The sequence below is a fragment of the Acinonyx jubatus genome, chromosome D3 (assembly GCF_027475565.1).
Source record: "Acinonyx jubatus isolate Ajub_Pintada_27869175 chromosome D3, VMU_Ajub_asm_v1.0, whole genome shotgun sequence".
Lineage (NCBI taxonomy): Eukaryota > Metazoa > Chordata > Mammalia > Carnivora > Felidae > Acinonyx > Acinonyx jubatus.
Window position 1 is genome coordinate 66,006,362 of NC_069392.1, and position 8,112 is coordinate 66,014,473.

The 8,112-nt window shown below is 44.7% G+C and overlaps 1 long non-coding RNA gene across 1 annotated transcript; it reads right to left on the reverse strand.

Annotated features, from left to right (window-relative positions):
- Positions 1 to 438: 438 nt before the first annotated feature.
- Positions 439 to 5,892, reverse strand: LOC113602350 (uncharacterized). Its single transcript, XR_003423779.2, has 3 exons — positions 5,619 to 5,892; positions 2,200 to 2,884; positions 439 to 1,552 (listed from the first exon to the last, which is right to left on the reverse strand). It is a non-coding gene; the product is annotated as an uncharacterized LOC113602350 (long non-coding RNA).
- Positions 5,893 to 8,112: the final 2,220 nt, after the last annotated feature.

Consider the following 8,112-nt stretch of genomic DNA (forward strand, 5'->3'; position numbering starts at 1 on the left):
AGGCAAGCTTCCCTGCTGAGTCCTCTCCAAATTGCAGATTCCTACAGTTACCTATCACTGCATAACAAATTACCCCATAACTCTGTGGCTTGAGACATTTATTTTCCCACAGCCTCTGCAGATCAGGAATCTGGACATGGCTTGGCTGGGTCCCCTGCACCAGGGCCTTTCAAGGGCTGTGATCAAGGTGTTGCCTGGGGCTTTACTCGTCACAAGGTGCCCCTGGGGAAGGCTGCTGCGGTCCAAGCTCACTCCTGTGGCTGCTGGCAGGATGGCCTCCAGTTCCCTGTCGGGTGAGCCCAATATCACGTGGTGGCTTACTTCCCGCAAGCCATGGCAGTTGAACCAAAATGGGAGCAAGATCGAAGCCACCGGTCTTGTAACCTAATCACAGAAGTGATGTCCCAACGCTTTTGCCACATCCACTCATTCGAAGAAAGTCACTGTGTCCAGCCACACATAAGGGCAGAGGATCAAAGAAGGGCGAGAATACCAGAAGCCATGACTGGATGCGGCTTGAGCACTCAGCACGAGTAACGCCTCGTCCATTGAGGGCAGTCGGTTTGGGAATGGTTTGTTATTTGGCAGCCAGAAAACACCAAAGCACAGGGAGATGGAAGTGATGGGTAGGAAAACTGTATTTGTCAAGTATTTACTATATGCCAGGATCATTTCACAGATGGGAAAACTGAGGCTTAGTGCTTAGTGACTTGCTACCGCCATGAGCGACAGAATGGGAATGAAACCAATTCTATCAGATTCCATAGCCCATGACCTTTTCACTTTTCCACTCTTTCCTGTCCTCTGAAGAGAAACAATTCCAAACCATTTGAATATTAAATAGCGTTTCACCAGTGGCTTGTTTTTTAAATCCCTAAATTTAACCAGCAGAGATTATTTCTAGCTACACTCCCCCACCCATACTCCTTCAACTCTCAGTTATGAAGGACTTTCCTCTTCATGCAAATTCTGCGTTTTATGAAACTGGCAGGACCAGCCCACTATGCTTAGCTGGATTTTCCTCCATAAAAGCAAGCTTTCTGGAATACTATTATTGCTTGCCCATGGTGAGGACATAGATTCCAGGAAGTTGGTTTCCAAAGCTAAAAAAAGAACATGAGGCAGACATCTGCTTGAGCAGAGAAGAATGCAAAACCCAACTGCTCCTGTCGCTGGTGTGTCCAGCCCCACCCCACGCCCTGCCACCTGTCCCCCAGGAGGGGGTTCAGACTGAACACATAGCAAAACTTTGGGTTTATTCGTTTATAGTTCCAGGATAGGAGGAAGGCTGACTTTTAATGGCCAAGTTTTTAAAAATATAATGTGCACGTTAATTACCTTAAGAAATCTGTTTAAAAACTAATCTTAGATGAGAGATTTCTATTAAGGGAGACTGAGACATTTGTCAGGTTGGATTCCGTGACGGCTGTGTCCTCCTGGGTGCTGATTCTGGGATGTTCTGCATTTGGTCAGGACCATGCCATAAGCATCCAGTTCTGTCCTCAAGCCTGGGAACTCAGCAGAGAGATGGTCCCCTTCAGGAGCACACTGCCTGGTGGGGAGACAAGGCAGCCTTTTCCAGAAGCAGCAGATAACCCAAAGCAAACCCTAGGTGCTCAGGGTTGAATGATATTCTAGAAGATTAATCAGATCAGAAAGATGCCCTCACTCTCCTGCAACCCACAGTGATAATGGTTGTAATCATAATGAGAATTACTATGTATTAACTGGACTGCTTCATCCATCAACATTTAATTATTGACATGATTGAAATCAGGTCTACCATTTTATGATTTGTTATTGGTTCGTCTCCTCTGTTCTTGTTTGTTTACTCCCCCTTTCCTTCCTACTTTGGACGATTTAAGTGTATTTTAGAATTACATTTAATATATCTATTTAATATATCTTTTAAATATAAATAGTTGCATGATTTTTAGAGGTTGCAGTAAGGATTATAGCACACACTCTTGATTTTTCAGTCCGTATTCTATCATTTCACATCAGATGTGGAAACTTTGCAACTGTATAGTTCCATCATTTATCCCTTACACTACCCCACCCCCAGCATTCTTTAAACAGTAGTTGTCACGTGTATTACATCTACATCGACACTATTATAATTTCGTTTTAAAATAACCGCATGTATTTTAAAGAAATTGAGAGGAAAAAATAGTTGTATATATTTACCCAGACATTTACCATTACTGGTGTTCTTTATTCCTTTCTGGGGGTCCAAGTTTCCCTCTGGTATAATTTCCCACCAGCTTGAAGAACTTGTTTTGCTTTTCTTCCAGTGAAGATCTGCTGGCATTGTAAAAGAGTGTCTGCTTTCTTTTTGGAGGGATATATTTGCTGTATATAGAATTCTAGGTTGACAATGTTTCCTTCTGGTACTTTAACGATGTTGTTCCACTATTTTCTGGTACTCCATGTTTTCTCACAAGAAGTCTGTGGGTGTCAAAATTACTGTTGCCCACTATGTAATGTGTTGTTTTTCTCTCGCTGCTTTCAAATATTCTCTTTCTCTCTAGTTTTCAGTATTCTGACTATAATGCATCCAGATGTGGTTTTATTTACGTTTATTTTCCTTGGGGTTCACTGGATTTCTTGAATCTATAAATTCATGACTTTCAGCAGATCGGGGAAATTTTCAGTCACTATTTCTTCAAATATTTTTTCTGCCCCATCATTTCTCTCCTTTCTTCTCAGACATCAGTAGACGTCTGCTATTGTCCTACAAATCCTAGAGGGCTTGTTCTTTTTTAAGAAATCTTTCTCCTTCTTCTTCAGATTGGAACATTTCTACTGGTGAACTTTTACATTCACTGATTTTTTTTTTCTGTCTTCTCCATTCTGCTATTAGTCCTGAGAGTGAGGTTTGTCACTATTGGAGAAAGAAGTTACAATTAAGCAAGAGAAATAAAGGAAGGCTAGAATAAACTTGGTTGTATTGTATTAGTGTTGGAGATATCAGAAACTAATTGATGATGATGATGATGATGATGATGATGATGATGGGGGAGGGAGAGAGGGAGAGAGAGATGGGTTCACGCAAGTTAGTACATAGACATACATTCCTAAATCTATTCACTGAAAGGATTTAGAAACACTAACACCACAATTGCAGTGAGAACACCTAGTGCTCAGATCTTGGTTTCTAAATACCATTTTCTGAACCAGAGTTTTTTGGAGAAACGGTTGATTCCCAGGGCTGGGGCAGGGAAAATACAAGATGAACTTTGAGCATCCTATGGTACCTGAAAGTAAGGAAGTACTCAAAAAAATTATGGGAGCATGTCAAAGGCTTTAGGCCACTCTAAAAGAGCTCCCAATGTGTTAGTATTGAATTATATCCCAAATAATAAAATAAATATCCTTTGGTCTATACTGATATAAACAAATAATTGAAAAAATAAATGAACAGGGTGGGGATGAAATGAGATACATAACGAATAAATGTAGAATGAATCGGAAAAATAGAAAATCACCATTCGGACATCTCAATGGCAATGGCTGCAGGCAAGATCCATCAACAAATGCTCAAATTAGTGGGTGAAAGTTTAAGGGAAAACAGGATATAGCTTCAAAATATCTTCCTCAAAATATTTGTTTATGACTGTGGTGGAATATATTCACAGGTTCTTTGTTATGCCTTCCTTCAGGAGGTGGACCTTAATTTCTCTCCCCATGTGTGTGGGCTGAATATAGACTCTCTTCTAATAAATAGAGTATAAAGAGAGAAAAATACTAACTGTATAGTGGAGAAACCTGGCAGACACCCCCTTAACCAAGGGCTCAAGTTTAATATCACCAGTAATAAGATATATCAGCATCATATACCCCGTGATATAATGCAGTGAGATGTCTCCTCTGGGTGTTGTTCCCCCAAATCTATAATATCAGCCTACTTGTGAGAAAGCATTTTACTAAACCAACTTCAGGAAATTCTGTAAAATACCAGACTCCTAAGTGCTGCTAAAAAGTGGCAAGATCATTAAAGACAAGGAAAAAACAGGGAACCGTTACAGAAGAGAGGTAAATAAGGTAAATGTGAAGATCAATGCAATGTGGTATCCTGGACTAGAGCTGGAACAGAATGTTAGTAGAAAAACTGGGGAAAATCTTCAAGATGTAAAACTTGGGGTGCCTGGGAGGCTCCGTTGGTTAAGCCTCCAACTCTTGACTTCGGCTCAAGTCAGGAACTCTCCATTCATGGGTTCAAGGCCACTGACAACTCAGAGCCTGCTTTAGATTCTGTCTCCCTCTCTCTTGACCCCTCCCCCAGCTGCTCTCGATCTCTTTCTCAAAATAAATGACATTTTTTTTTAAGTTAAAAAAAATAAGATTTAAAACTTCTTGAGCATCGGGACAGAGTTACTCGATACCCAAGGGCTTAGTATAAAGCCTTCAACACGGACTTCCTGATGTGCTCAAGTCAGACATAGCATCAGGAATAACAGCGGCCATTTGTTGCACACTTAATGGATGTCAGCTACCCAGTTCAGTGCCTTATATACCGTCATCAGCTCCATCGTACAGGTGAGATGTCGAGCACAGAGACGTACAGTTGCCTGCCCCATGGCACACAGCTGATCATTGCAGGAGCAAAGTATTGAACGCAGAAAGTTTGGCTTCAGTGCTCATACTCTTAACTATCATGCTTGGTCCATGGGAGTATTTATCAAATTATTGCCCTCAAGGATTAGGTAGTTCTACTACGAGAATACCGTGAATCATCAAAAACAAGAACCATAAGATACTGAAGGAAGAAATCCTTTCTAAAGCAGCACAAGCGACACCCGTATTTCCCCAGCTTTAGTCAGCTTCCAGCCACCTCCTCGATTCTGCCATTGTAGCCATAACCTCCTCGATTCTGCCATCGTCATAACCTCCTTGATTCTGCCATCGTCATAACCTCCTCGATTCTGCCATCATAGCCATAAACTGTACTCTTAGTCACTTAATGTCTGTTAAATCAATTCAATTGTTTTTGCTTAAGCAAATTATTTTAAAAGGAAAGTGACCTCACGTCACTATTGTAAATGGAAAAGGGTATCACCTACCTTAAGTAGATGGTAACCTAAAAATAAATACCATAGAAACAAAACAATGTCAGTAAATTAGAGTTAGAGTTAGATGCTAGTTCCTGTCAAAGGCTCTGGGCCTCAGCGAGCTCTGTTCTCTTCGCTGAAACAGGGGAGATTTAGCAAGTGTGAGAGAGGCGCTCAGGACAGACCAGCACCAAAAGGCAATCAGAAGAATTACCAAAAAAAAAAAAAAAAAAAAAAAGAAAAAACAAAAGAATTAAGTTTTCTCTGGAATTTGGGATAAGGAGACAGAAACTCCACAGGAACCACAGCTTCAGCAAAATGGAAACTTATTTCTGGGGCGCCTGGGTGGCTCAGTGGGCTAAGTGCCTGACTCTTGGTTTCGGCTCAGGTCATGATCTCACGGTTCGCGGGTTCAAGCCCCATGACAGTCTCTGTACTCTGTAGAGTCTGCTTGGGATTCTCTCTCTCTCCCTCTCTCTCTGCACCTCCCCCGATCTCTCTCTGTCTCTCAAAATAAATAAATAAACTTAAACATTAAAAAAAGGAAAAGAAACTTATGTGTCTCACCCACAAATCCAGAGATAGGATATCCAGAGATAGAGTCCTCTAGTTAGTATAATACTCCACAGTGTCGTGAAGCGGCACCTTCCATGCTGTGGTCCCCTCAGGTTTACGAGGTCACTTCAAGGCCAAGTTTGCTGCTCCAACACCAGCCATCACGTCTGCTTTCCAGATTGCAGCGAGAAGGAAAGGGGAAGCTAAAGGAACATTCCTTCTCTTCAAGGAAACTTCCTCACTACTGCTTGCAAACCACTGGCTAGAACTTAGTCACATCGCCAGAGAGTCGGGGGAAAGTAGCCCTCAGGTGGGGCAGTGACGTGCCCAACTTCAAAAAAAGGGAGGGAATTCTATCGTTAGAGGAAAAGAAGGAAATGGATAGACAACAGCACTCCCTGTGATCTTGATTCTCCACGCTGCACCAGTGAGCCTCTGGGACTCACCTCAGGTGGACCGCCCGCATCAGCCATGCCCAGACCTTAAGCAGACCTCCCCACCGGCCTCTAAAGCTGGCCTTGACCCTGCCGTTCCTCTGGATGCCTTAGGAGCTCAGGAAAGCACTTCTCTTGCCCCACGAAGGTTATATGTTGTTATTAAACTCCACTAAAGCCGGTCCTGCCCCCTGAGTCCATCACCCCCAGCCCCCCTGAGCTAGATGGGCTGCGGTGTGGCATATGACATCATTACAGAGAAGGGAACACTGCTTACCAAATCAGCCAGGCCTGGGTTTGTTTTCCGACTCGGCCCCTCACTAGCTGCGCTGGCCATCACCGATTCACTCCCCCGAGACCCTTCCTCACGGAAGCTGATGCCACAGTGCCAGAGGCAGAGGTCTTGGCCAGAGGCTGGAAGAATCCATGGCCCAGATCCAGTTACGGGCTGTCAACAGCCCCGTCCCGATACTCAAGGAGTTGCGCGTCTTGCAGTGAAGGGGTGCCACATGCAACACGAAGACATATTCGAGAGTCATTCTCAACGTGGAGAGGTACACAAACACGGCCAAGGATGATCTCAGCAACTGGCAACCAGCTGGGGCTGGAAACCCTTCCAGAGCATACGACCCTCAATTACAACCTGAAGAGAGAGGATGTGGCATGACCAGGGGAGGGAGGGAAGTTATGGGACACAGCTGTTGAGAACATCAGAGACGGGTCACAGATGCTGGGCTCCCGCCACCTGGACCGCTGAGCCTGAGGGCACCAGTCCGGTGTAGGACTGGGATCACAGGCATTTAGAGCGGACAGCCGTCTGGGGTCCGCCAGCTCCCTTGTTCTCCACGTTTTCAGAATCAAAGATGTCTTTTAATAAAAGACGTCTATTGGAAGAGTTGCTTACCAATTACATTGTACAAATTAGAATTAATTCATGTTTCCTGCCTTTTTCACCCAAGAGGGTCCGGTGAGCATGGGCAAAATTAGAGGACCAAGCTGAGCTGACGGATGCCCAACCTCCGGATGTCCTGCTCAGGCTCATGATGGAGAAAAACCCACCACTTTTACGGGAGTTTTGAACACCAAAAATAGCTGGTGAGCCAGCCCCGCTCTTGGCCTCCTCTATCTTCTTTGCAGATCTCCAAGCTCCTCCCAGTTTGGCAAGAGCAAACCTTCCTGTCCAAGCCCCTCAGTTGACTGGTGGGAAAACCAGAGCCCAGAAGGGGAGCTGGCTTGGCCAAGGCCACACAACGATCGATGGAAATATGTGTTGCAGACCTCCACACCGATGGCCACTGCCCTTCCCACCTCCACGCACTCCAAAACTCCCCTGGCAGGCTGACAGCACGGTGTGGGAACCGGCTCAGCGGAGTCGCAGGGAGAAGGGGGGGGGGGGGTTGCTCCCAAGGAAAGAAGTTGAGAATCATCCACACCCAAGGATATAAAGCAGAAAAGGACGCCTGGATCAGAAGGCCAAGGCTGTGCCAAGATGCCAAAGGGACCGTAAATTAAGCTGCCTAACATGCCAGTCTCGTTCTAATTACCCAGCATGCTGATAGCATGTCTGAAGGCTGCAGTCTTTACGATGGGTCCCATGATATTCATTTGGCTTGTTATATGATCTTACGCAGGTGATAAGTGAAAGTATTGTTTTCCCCAAATACCATCTAGATCAAGCTCAGAACAGACCACCCAGAAAGCAGTTGTAACTGGTCACGCTTAGTGGAAGACTAAATCGCAACATGTTTTTATTCCCAGCTCCTGATGAAATCACTGATTGCCTCGTATAAACTGTCAAACGCCCTGTGACAGTGTCAGAGGAATCAAGTGCTAGCTCAGTTTTCTCAGTACCTGCGTGACCTTGACGGCTCTCGGGGGGGTCCTCAGTTCCTCCGTCGTCGTAAAGTGGTTAACATCAGTCCCTGGATTCGTTTGCGAGGGCTGCCATAAAAAGCACCACAGATGGGGTGGGGAAGCAACAGAAATGCACGGTCTCTCAGTTCTAGGTGCTGGAAGTTCAAGATCAAGGTGTTACCAAGGTGGGCTCTTTCTGAGGGCTGTGAGGGAGTCTG